Below are 12,026 nucleotides of genomic sequence, written 5' to 3' on the forward strand. Positions count from 1 at the left end.
GGCTGAGATAAGGCATAAAGCATGATATTCATAATCTAACTGACAAATACATTCATACATTGAGTCACTCAGAAAAGCACATAATGAAAAAGCAGTCTAATATTTTCACAATTCCCCAGTTGAACGGAAATGGAAGAGAATTACACTCAAGCACCATTTAAATAACTAGATAATTATTAAAAGTTATTGGGTCTTTCCTACCCTACGTTCCCAGTCCAGATGTAGAAAAGAGCACTGGCCGCTAATCAACAGCTAAAGGTACAAGGAACACTTTTGAACCTGTAGTTTAAGTGACAAAACCAGAGTTGCATGCCCAAATAGATGTTTGAAGATGCTATTTGCATTACCCCAGCACTACTCACCAAGATGCTAATTGTCTCCTAGGACATCTTTATTGACAAACTTTTAAAAATGCAATTAAAAAAATTGTAACTGAACATAATTAAAACACCAGTATGTAAACAGATAAGTAATGCATTATATATAGGTTAGTTTGTCCTCCTTTTGCTTACTCAAATGCTGAAGTGTAGACAGTCACTTGTTGGACTATGTTGCAAACAAAACCCATTATAATCTATTTTTCCTACCTTTCCTTAGTTCCTGCAAATATAGCATCCTTAAAATCATAAAGATATATCTGGTACCAAAATACAATCTTTCTCAAAATGCTAAAATAATTTTAGAACAGTTCATTAAATGAGAGTTACAATGTGGAATCTGTCATAAATGGTTATGAAGGTGGTGTTCTTTTTTTTTTTTTCCAGTTCCCAACTCTGCAGCAATAAATCCCCAGCAGGAAAAAAAACCCAAACAAACAAACACACCACCAAACAAAAAAAACCCTCCAAAAACTATTTTCATAGATGACCTTAGAAGAGGCATCTCTTCTCTGTGTTTTTTTTGTCTCCTCCGCCTGAGAAAGAATCCCGGTCCCTTCTCCACAAGTGGGCAAAGATGAGAAAGCTCAACTCCCAGGATTCATTAACCAAATACTAAAGTGTTGACTAAAATGCAAAAGAATCAAGCTACCAAGAAAGAACACCCCTTTATCCATATAAAACTGCAAGACAATGTATACCATGAAGCAGGGACATATGAAAATTTCCCATCTTTTCCGATTTTTTGGCTTTTCAATAGGCACTCTCAATGGTGCCTTATTCATTGATATTCCCATTCCAAATGACAGCAGTACTGGATTCCTTTCTCCTTTAGACTTTCTTGATCTATTGTTAGAACTGGTTTTTAACTAGCCTGTGAAAGCAAATTCATTACTTCATTCAGTCTTCTTATTTCTTGCAAAGGTTCCAGTAGATATTTTTAAACTGGAAAAATTACAGGATTAAAATGTATAAACGAGAAAAGGTTACTTAATAGACTGGACAGTAACATACACAATTAGCAAGAGTAAACTAAAATTCCAATATCTTTTAATATTAATTTACGAATTCATTGCATAATGAGCTAGATTTTAAACTGTACCACTGCAGTAGTCCTTAGTTTTTCCTGTCCTAATTATCAGGCAGCCCAAATTATATTTTTTGTGTACTGATTTCACTTCAAAATTGCCAAGCTGATAGAATGAGTCTTTCTTTAGAAAATCCTGCATACAGTCTGAAAGCAGGAAGAAAGGATTTATTTTCCCACACAATACATATACAAAAGCAGACATATAGCAGGAAGATTATAGAGGTTCTTGAACAAGATCTGGTTTTCTACCTCTTCTGGAAGACTTCAAGAAATCATTCCTCATTCACTAGAAAACTGGCAAATTTTGTTTGTGTCCTTTGCAGGATAGCCCTGCTCATTTCCAGAATATAAACGTCTAGCTTATTTGTCACTGTCCTAGTTTCAGCTGGGATAGAGTTAACTGTCTTCCTAGTAGCTGGTACGGTGCTATGTTTTGAGTTCAGTATGAGAAGAATGTTGATAACACTGATGTTTTCAGTTGCTGCTAGTAGTGTTTAGTCTGAAGTCAAGGATTTTTCAGCTTCTCATGCCCAGTCAGTGAGAAAGCTGGAGGGGTACAAGAAGTTGGCACAGGACACAGCCAAGGCACCTGACCCAAACTGACCAACAGGGTATTCCATACCATATGACGTCCCATCTAGTATAGGAACTGGGAAGTGGGGGCGGGGAATCGCTGCTGGGGGACTAGCTGGGTGCCGGTCAGCAGGTGGTGAGCAATTGCACTGCGCATCATTTGTACATTCCAATCCTTTCATTATTGCTGTTGTCATTTTATTAGTGTTATCATTATCATTATTCGTTTCTTCTTTTCTGTTCTATTAAACCATTCTTATCTCAACCCGTGGGTTTTGCTTCTTTTTCCCAATTTTCTCCCCCATCCCACTGGGTGGGGGGGGAGTGAGTGAGCGGCTGCGTGGTGCTTAGTTGCTGGCTGGGGTTAAACAAGACAGAAAATCACAAGACAGAAAATGAGGACCACACAACACCACTATAAAACCACCTGAATTATGGGCATGTGTTTTTCAGACCTGTGACTATCTACTGGGTCAGACCTACACACATGGCTGACAGAGAACATTCTTTACACTAGAAAAAAAAGTACAGGAAACTAATAACCTTTCAGAAAAGGCTGAAACTTAACAAAATTTGAACCTAAGCTCAACTGAATGCTGAACAGTATCATTTCAGTGAAATGAATGTTTATCTACTTGAAAGCAAAGACATAAAATTTTACATTAATGAATGTCCAAAAAGTTCTTTTAATCTCAGTAATTTTGCAACCACGTAGTATTTTTGAAGGAAATGGTTTTCAAAATTACATAAGACATGAGGTAAGAAGAGAAGGGATCTATATCTGATTGCTTTCTGGAAACAAACTGTACCTAGGTATTTATGGATAATTATTTTTACGATTTGCAAAACATGGGCTTTAAAAAAACCCCTGATTTCTGTAATTCCATTTAATTCTTCCTTCACAGATACATGATACTTCCACTACCTGATCTCTAAAAATTTTAAGAGCTTTTGGAACAACTTAGCCCAACAACCCAGACTTTATTAGTTCTATTAGTTCTATACTGCTGTTCCAAAATGCAACTGACATCAAACCTCATCTGTTACCCCAATTTTCATTGACAGAAGAGAGAGATCTTTGGTACAGAGAATTTCTAGCAAACCCTTTTAACTAATGTAGAGTTTAATAGCTTCAGAGAGTCGCATTACAAATTTCAAAATAAATGCAGACAGACTATCGTTTACCCACAGCCTGCAACATTAAACTATTCCTGTCAATATTCCCCATCATCTGAAGAGTACTACGAAGAAAAGTACCAAGCTAATATTAAGCTAGGATTCTCTTTGGATATTTACTCAAAAGAAGGAAGTCACAGACATGAGACACTATCACTTCTGATAGCTACGAAATCTGAAAAGGATGCAAATGTTTCCATGAATTCTTACTTATCAGAGAGAGGCCAAAATCTTTTAAAATTAAAAGCAAAACAGAACACAGAACCTAGAAAACAACTAAGGTGAATAAACCACTCATGCTAAGTTTTAACGTTAATCCTGCAGGTAAAAGAACTCTCTGAAGTTCAAAGCTCCACAAATTCAGGGGGGTGGGGAGGGAGTAAAAGTAGAAACTAACAGAAGATGATAGGAGAACAAATACAGACTTCTGTAAAATCTAGAAAAAGTAGCTTTTTAAAAGTAATTTTATTCAGGAGTTAAGTGTGTTTTCTTGCAAAATTTATAGGGTTTTGGCTGTAAAATCTAATAGTCAGTTGGAAATGGAACACTCCAAGATCAGTTTTGTGAATATGATTTCAAATACATAATAGAAAATGGCTTAAAATAATCAGATTCTGGGAGGGAAGGGGAAAATACATTAAAAAGCGACGCAATAAAAGGACAGTAAGTGTTTGGACATAGGAAATCCAGGTTGAATATTTCACCTGTCTAGAATCAAACAAAGTCTGCGCCAGACATCAATGAGCTTTTAAAAAACTATTCGTATTTTTCAGTTAAGAAGTACCCACAATCCTTCTTCAGTGTAAGATATACTGAAACAAATACTTTCTAAATAGGATTATCAAATTAGATTTAATATATTCAAAGTTTAAACTAGATTTTCCTTTAAAATAAAAACCAAGTAAATTGACCTTTGAAGTAGCTACACTTACTACAGACCATTAAAATCAAATCAAATGAGTCTTTTAAAGTTACATGTTGTTGCTGAAGTTTTTCAAACATCAATCAACTGAAGTGATACAAACAAATGTATAAACACCTGCAATTAGATGTTATTACAGTGAAGAAGTAACACAGATGAACTAAAAAAGAACATACTTGCTTCACATTTAAGTAATTTTATGTAAATGAAGACTTTAATTCAAAGTAAAATAAAACCAATAAGGGATTAAAAAGCAGAATAAGGTTTGCTCCCTTCTAATTTATAACTAACAATAGTACAGAGCAGTTTCTAAAATTGTATAATGTACTGTCATAGTGTTGTCTCCTACAGCAAAAAGGCATCATTTTGTTTTAGGGGCAAGGGTCTTGCAGTACATTTGGCAATAAGATAGGTTAAAAAAAAAAAAAAAAAAAAAGGCAAACAAAACCCCCATGAATTCTCACAAGTATACAATTCATAATTGTCCAGGGCAGCAAGTTTGTGTTGTGCCTTGTGAATTTGCCTGAAACTAATGCATTTAAAACTCAAAATCCATTTTGGTGGAGGAAAGTCTTGAACAATCCCTTTATCAAGCTCCTAGTGGAATACTTGTTACAGAGCATGGAGCAGATCTTTGGCAAATTATGTAACCACTTAGATGGGTTTTCCAGGTTAAACAATCTCCAGATTTCAGAAAGCTGCATTAAGTTACACACAATTCCTTGCTAAAACGGCACAACAGGAACTGTATCTACAATGAAAAACTGGCTTTTTTCAGTACTAGCTTTTTTTCATAGACTCCCCCTCTACTTCTTGCATTTCAAAAATCACCCACTATCTAACATAGCTAGTCTTTATTTAACATAAAATTAATTATAAAAGTATTGAAGAAGTCAAATGATTATTTCTTAATGAGATATGAAATTCTCTTATTAAAAAGGTTATATTTTTCTTACTTCCCAAAAAAGCACCATGTTCACACTAACCTTTTAACTAACGGGAACAGATGGGTCTAACTGGATACAGGCGTGACAGAGCATTGTGGTAGAGCAAAAGAACATGTTGATTCTCATACCTCTGGCAGATGGGAACCAGTCAAAATTAGTTTTAAACTAAAAATATTTTGCTACTTCTCGGTAAAAAAGAAAAAAACACTTGAAACAATATGCTATTTTATACATGCCATCAGAGATCAGAAAACAGCAGCCTTCAAAAAGTTGGTACCATACATTAAAACCAATTACATAGGCTTACCGTATGTCACTTTTAAGCCTGTGGATAAATTACAAATTCCTGAAAACAGTAACTTATAATGGAAGTGCTGACACAACCTTAACTACAGCAGCAAATGCGCTGCTATTATGAAGTTGTTATGGCAACTAGAATGATCAAGTTGGGAGAGAAAGAGGAAGAGTGCACATAAGCAAAACTTAAAAATCTTTGACCCCCCCCAACTCTTCTAAAATTTGTGGTCACAGTGTTATCACTCCTTACTTTTACAACAAAAAATTTAACCGCAAAACTTCCCTTTAACGCAGGTGAGGGGAGAGTGTAAATGATGCAGGCACATATCAATAGTCTACAAAAATAGAGTCAGTTGAAAGATATCTGGACAGCATCTGCTGAGCACATATTCATCAGATATCACAAGTTAACCAACCACAATTATGCAGAACTGTTCAATCTTCGATACAGTTTCATAATTTGTTACCAATCTGAATAGTTTAGCAACAGCACCCTGCTATAATTTGACTAAATCAAACAGCACACTCACAAATACTGATCCATTAATTAAAACATGATTAAAAATATAACCGAAGCTCATATATTTGTGGAACAGTCATTACTTATCCTTCCTAATACCGTGTTAGACAAAAGCAGAAATCTTTGGGTGTTTCCAATATTAAAATAATGGCAAAAAAACATAGCAAAGCAGTTACATTTTAATACACAAAAATGCACAAAGTATAATTTATAAAACATACTAATTAAAACCTGTGCCAGCACACTAGTTACCTTTCTCAAAAAAACATTTTATAGTTTAATTGCAAGCATTATTCTAGGAAAATTTCACTGAATAAAATTTCCAACAACATGTTAGTAGCAACCAACAGTCCTAGAAATAATGTTAAATAATCATTATTACACATTTTTATTGAAGCATTCTGTCCAAATACATCTACTAGCAACACTTCCACTAGAAAAGTAGAAAACAAATTGTCTGTCTTCTCAAAGGATTTCATATTAAAGCCACAGTCTCAAGTCTAAACTTGACTGCCATAACTAAAATCTAGGGAACACAAAAGCCCTCAGATGTCTGACATGGTAAGAGTTGTGCTAAGTTCTTATACTCACTCATTTCCTAGGTAACAAAAACTCCTTTTCTTCTAAGCTATCTCAATTCATTTCTCTTTTGAGTTTGTTGTTCTAAACCAGTTTTCAGACTACAGGGAAGACCCACTTTATGAGGAACAGTCTCATTTTAAGAAATGCAAAAGCATCTATTTTCACTGAGAGCTAGCAGATATTCCTGTTAAATTCACAATAATTTTAAGATTCAGGTTGTCATGTTTTTAAGTAAAAAATTACTCACTGTTAATTATCTGATTGATTGCAAAATTTTAAAACTTCGAAGACCATTTTAGTTTATATAGACATTTATTGATTATTATTTTTTAAAGAAACATAAAACGTATTCTATATTGATCACTGAAAATTACAGTTTTGCAGATGAATTTAATTTAGCTGGAAGATAATCTCATATTCCACTGACAAAACAGTATTATTTCATCTGCAATAACAAGTAATTATGGATATGGGGTCACAACAAACCACCCCACCCCCCCCCCCCCAAAAAAAAAAAAGTGAAAAAAGAATAAGCCTGAAGAGTAAGTAGGAAAATGATTTTGTTCACAAAAGCAAGAACTACTTGCAGGCAACAAAAGAAGTAGCAATAATGATGACATTTTCTTCAGAACATTAGCTCTTCAGCAATTTAAAAATTCTGATAAATACACCGCTTTTCTCTGAAAAGCAACCACTACAGTTATCAGCTCACTTAAAACACGTAATTCCACAGATCTGTAAAAGCTGAATGACAACATTCAGAAAAAAGGTAAAAATGGGATTTCCATGTGCATAGCTGTTTGTTAGATAAATACTAGATAAAATTCTCAGAAAGGAAAATGCTTAGAAGTGTTCTCTAACACTATGTCTTCTTTTAATTTTTTTTTCAAATTTATTTGCAGTACTAACATTAGTGGTTACCACACATTTATAATTTGTAGAAACATTTCACTGCGATATGGCTTTACTGATCACTCAGTTTTGTTAGAAAAATGTTTTTCCTGATGTATTTGACAAATTATTTTCATACAGTAGGGGTAACACTTGGCCTTTCGAGACTTGCAGAATCCACAATTACTAATCATGAGTGGAGTAACACAGACAGTCGTACGTGGTTTAATACTATTCGCAAAGCTATCAGCTTTGATACTGTAAATATCAAATCTCACTGAGATTGCAACGAAATTTCTGTGAGCTTTCAACTCAAATGCTCACACACTTAGAATGTAAAACATTTTTAAAGAAAGCTGACTTCTGTGCTCACTTCTTGTGGAACTTTTAAAAAGCAATCTTCTTAAAACAGGTAAGTGCATATTTACCTTAGATCTGATTTTCAGGTGCAGAGTTTCAATATGTTGTTAACCAAAGCCACATAGTAGTTATTTTGAGGTTTCTGGCTGTAACGTGTACATGCATTGACACTACTCAAAAAACAGAGGGAACCGAAAGAGAAGTCTGTCCAAGAAGTACAGGGCTTTTTCCTCACTACAAATTAACTTTTCTGTTATCAGAAATTATTGCAGAAAACAACATGTCTGTGAACCAAATGAAACAAAGCAGAGGGATGTAGCCAGTCCCCTGTCATTCCTTACTCCTGGTTTAGAGGTATGAGAACTTCATGTCAACTGATGTTATTTACGGATGTGGAATCCCTCATCCCACCATTCTGTGAGTGCAAGAAAACCAAGCTCTGCAAGGATTAATCACATACTATAGTGCTGACTGTAGACATCCAGTTACAAGACAGACTATAGGCCCTGTGAAGTTTATAGTTGTGCATGCTTGAAGCTTTTGCTACTTCAGACATACCAGCAACATTCTCCACTGGAGATGTTATTTAACCCCTTTAGTTATGCAGCTTATACATATAGCTTATTCCTGTTGTAGCTTGACCAAACAGGAAAGATTTTTAGAACACCATGCTAAAAATAAAATTCCTCTTCTTTGTGCTATATTCAAGGTTGAAACTTTTACCCAGCTTCGTCTTCAAAGTTTGAATTCTTAACACCAATATCTCCTTATCTTAGACTCAAGTTGCACACCAACATGTCAAGATCACTGTCATCCCCTAAACTTCAACATGCTGCTTTGTCCAAGTTTACCCTCATCTTCAGGCTTGAGACAGCAGAATACTTTTGGTACTAACATACAAATAGCTCAGCTTACCTAGCTCTGAAGAGGGGGAAAAAAAGTGGGGTTTATACATATGTATTTATGCGTGCGCTCCCACACAAACATGTATTAAAAAAGGCTAAATTATTTTTGCACTTCAGGACTTCTGCTGGGGATAACCACAGAGCAGATTATTTGAGTGGCCTGTTTTGGGATTTGCAAGGGGAAGCAGACTGGGGCTAGTGTTTGTCTCCTGAAAGATTACCTGAGAATACAAACTGTATAAAATTATCTTATCACTACACACAGAAAGATTGTGCCTTGTCAGATTCCAATTACATGGAAGGGTTTCATAAGAATCAGCACCTTTATGAAATATTCTAATAAATTTAGGACACTTTCAGTTCAGGTTCGGCTACCAACTCCAGATATGCATTGTATGCTTGAGGACAGAAATCATGAGACAGAAAGTGTTAGTATTATTTCAGGAAGTATGCCTCCTTCCAGTACTTTCAGCATGGACTTTACATCATGTACCCATTGTATCCTTGACAACTCAACTCCTTATCTAAAGAGACAAGATTGACAACTTAGATTTAAAGTTACAGCCATCATATGCTATTAGGCTTGCATTTGGTCTGAAGCTAGATAGGATGCAAGCTAGAGGCCAAAGGTATTCCAAAAGTTATTTGATGTGATGCAAGGGCACAACTGTGCTCATCGATATTGACTGGATAAACCAAAAAAGCTTTATCCAGATGCCCTCCATTGTTTCATAACAAGGAAGACGAAGATAACTTTGCTGTTTCAATGAAACAAGACCAGGACAAATTATAAGAGAGGTTCTTCATACTTATAGTAAAGAAGCACAAACCTGTAAAAGTAGCCCCTTCTCCCACCATCTTTTTGGTGTGGTTCATGTTTCACCCCAGTTCTCAAGTAAACAGTCTAGTTTCTCTCTCTCATAATTTTACCTCTTCTTCACCTTCAATGTACAGAAGGCAAGAAAAGAAATAAATTGATTATAAACATTTTCTTGTCAATAAATTAAAAAGAAATGTTACAGTAAATAAGGTTCCAAGGGGAAAAAAAATGAAACTATATTCTAAGGAAAAGTTCCAAATGTTGCATTGTTTTCCCCACAATCAGCATACGTTGCCCCTAACAACATCGGTACAGTGTATGAAGATTTTACCCATCGTATTTTAGGACAGATTTCTGAAGGGCTTATGCTACATTAAAGTCAGTTTTTCAATATATATTATTTCCTTCATATTAACCTCAAGAGATCAGTTACTTAAATCAATTTAAATTTCTAAATTAATTAGAAATGGATTTGTGAGTCAGAAAGCCTTTGTTTGATACAAAGCGTGCAATGAATTTGAACATCATCTTCATACATGGAGTCCTTTGAAAAAACATTTTTTTAAAACATTAAGGTTTCTTTTTGCAGGGCGAAAAAAGAAAAAGAAAAAAAAAAAAAGAAAAGGACAAAACCCCCATAAATGTGTAAGCTTCATCCACACATTAAGTTATAAATGAAAAACCACAAGACTACAGCCAGGTTCCCCAAATAAAAGGCTACATGAAGCAAAACACAAACCACGATTTTTAAAGCAAATCTTTTAGAACATCTTTTTGATAAAAAGCTAGCTATGAATAGACCTTAACCTGAATGGAGTTTTTAACCCTGTACATGACATCTACTATGTCAAAACAACTCTGGTCCATTTTACCTGATTATATCCCAAAACAGCAGTTTTTTTCCTGGATTTGTTTCTTGATGACAAGCTGTTCAAACACAGAGCACCTATCAAACCTAGTATTATCATCTGCTGCTTTTTTCTTCCAGTAGACACTGCTGTCCATCAAAGAAATAATTAATGGGTCTATTATGTACGAAAGCGTCATCCTGTCAGTTCAGTGACTGGTTTGAATAGCTCATATCTGCTACTCATTGATGCCATGCGTGCTCACTGTCCTGAGAGATGACAAAACACGACACCCTTTGGGATTTTTTTTTGCCTCTGTTCTAAAGCAGCATTTCGCATCTGTGTCTGACAGAAGCATAAGGAGCTGCGAGAGGCAGACCTTCATCATCCTTCACAGAATAATGCTGCATGGGTTAAAAGTTAAGACCTGATGTCTACTGATCCTGCATATTTCCTACAAAAATCTAAAACGTGGAGGCTACCAAAATGTGTAGGGAAATAACTTTTGAGTGTTGGAATAGCTACAGAAAACAGACGGGATTTACTGGATACTAAATCTTTAAATGATTTTTTTAAATGGGTGCTGAATATTTGAGTTAACCGGGGTCAGTGCATTTGCCTTTTTTTTTTTTTTCCCCCCCTTTTTTTTGTAGGTGGGGAGGGATGGGGAAGATGCAAAGTTCACAGGTTCTTTTCTGTTACCTGATTAGGGCAGAACAAACTAAAATGCTGAATGTGGAAGAAATCAGATATTGGAGATACCTGGAAATAAACTGGAAACAACCAGTACCACAAGATGAAGCAGCACTGAAGAACAAGACGCTGTGGAAAAAGAAATCACAAGGCGAGAGTGCACAATGCATTTCAAATAGAAAAAAGCTTCCTATCTGCTAAGTGAGTCTCAGCATATTCTGACAGAGCACAGTTAAAGCTTCAATCAAGTATCTCCTAGGTAAGTTTTTATTTCATATACTGCTTTAATTGTTTATCAAATCAATATATACCTTAATGTATGGACAATAACTCAATGAATTTAAATTTCTTTATACTGATACTGAAGTTTAAATCCTTCTATGACAAATATTTGATGTTCTTAGATTTCCTATACTGCTCAAATAACAGCTCTCTTTTGATATTAAGGTTATTCAAAGGAAAACTATTAAATGCCTTCTATCTTGACTTGTACTAGAGTGAAATATTTCCTAAGATTTAAAACCTTCAAAATATTTTAATACATATTTCCATACATGGCTGTTTAAGAAAAAAGAAAACAATAAAAAGCCATGCTTCTGTTAATATTACCAAAAAAACATTTACTGTACTTCATTACCTATTTAATGTGGCAAAGCAAACAACATTTTGCACCACAGCTTTAAATGTAAAAGAATACCTTTTATTATAGGATAATTAATCTTTGTTTATATAAAAGGATATTAAATAAAGCTACAAGTGTTGATTAGTTATTTATGAAAGGTAAAATACAGCACAGTAAGGAAACAGCACCATATTAATACACCCCAAGGTACTGTGTACAGAGTTTCAATAAGAAGACTGGACATCAGTGCCCCAGTAAAACTATAAAAAAGAAGGTGCAGGTCACCTCAGTTATTTCACTCATTTGGAACATCTACTACATAAGCCACATAGACATGAATTCTACAAGGAAATAACATGCCACATATTTTAGAATGAGATTCTAACATCTAATAGGGCTTGAA

General features: G+C 34.8%; 2 protein-coding genes across 3 annotated transcripts in view; one reads left to right on the forward strand and one right to left on the reverse strand.

Annotated features, from left to right (window-relative positions):
* The window catches only part of AVEN (apoptosis and caspase activation inhibitor), a 101,427-nt gene that overhangs the window by 48,568 nt on the left and 40,833 nt on the right, over positions 1–12,026 (reverse strand). The gene's annotated exons all lie outside the window — the stretch shown is intronic.
* The window catches only part of CHRM5 (cholinergic receptor muscarinic 5), a 53,210-nt gene continuing 51,894 nt past the window's right edge, over positions 10,711–12,026 (forward strand). Inside the window, exons 1-2 of one of the 2 annotated variants that reach the window (XM_029998701.1) lie at positions 10,711–10,913; positions 11,019–11,260. The gene's annotated coding sequence lies outside the window, so the exon portion shown is untranslated. Of the gene's footprint in view, positions 11,261–12,026 lie in introns of both variants that reach the window. The other variant, XM_029998692.1, reaches the window with a different exon arrangement.

The sequence above is a fragment of the Aquila chrysaetos genome, chromosome 2 (assembly GCF_900496995.4).
Source record: "Aquila chrysaetos chrysaetos chromosome 2, bAquChr1.4, whole genome shotgun sequence".
In the NCBI taxonomy this organism is placed as follows: Eukaryota; Metazoa; Chordata; class Aves; order Accipitriformes; family Accipitridae; genus Aquila; species Aquila chrysaetos.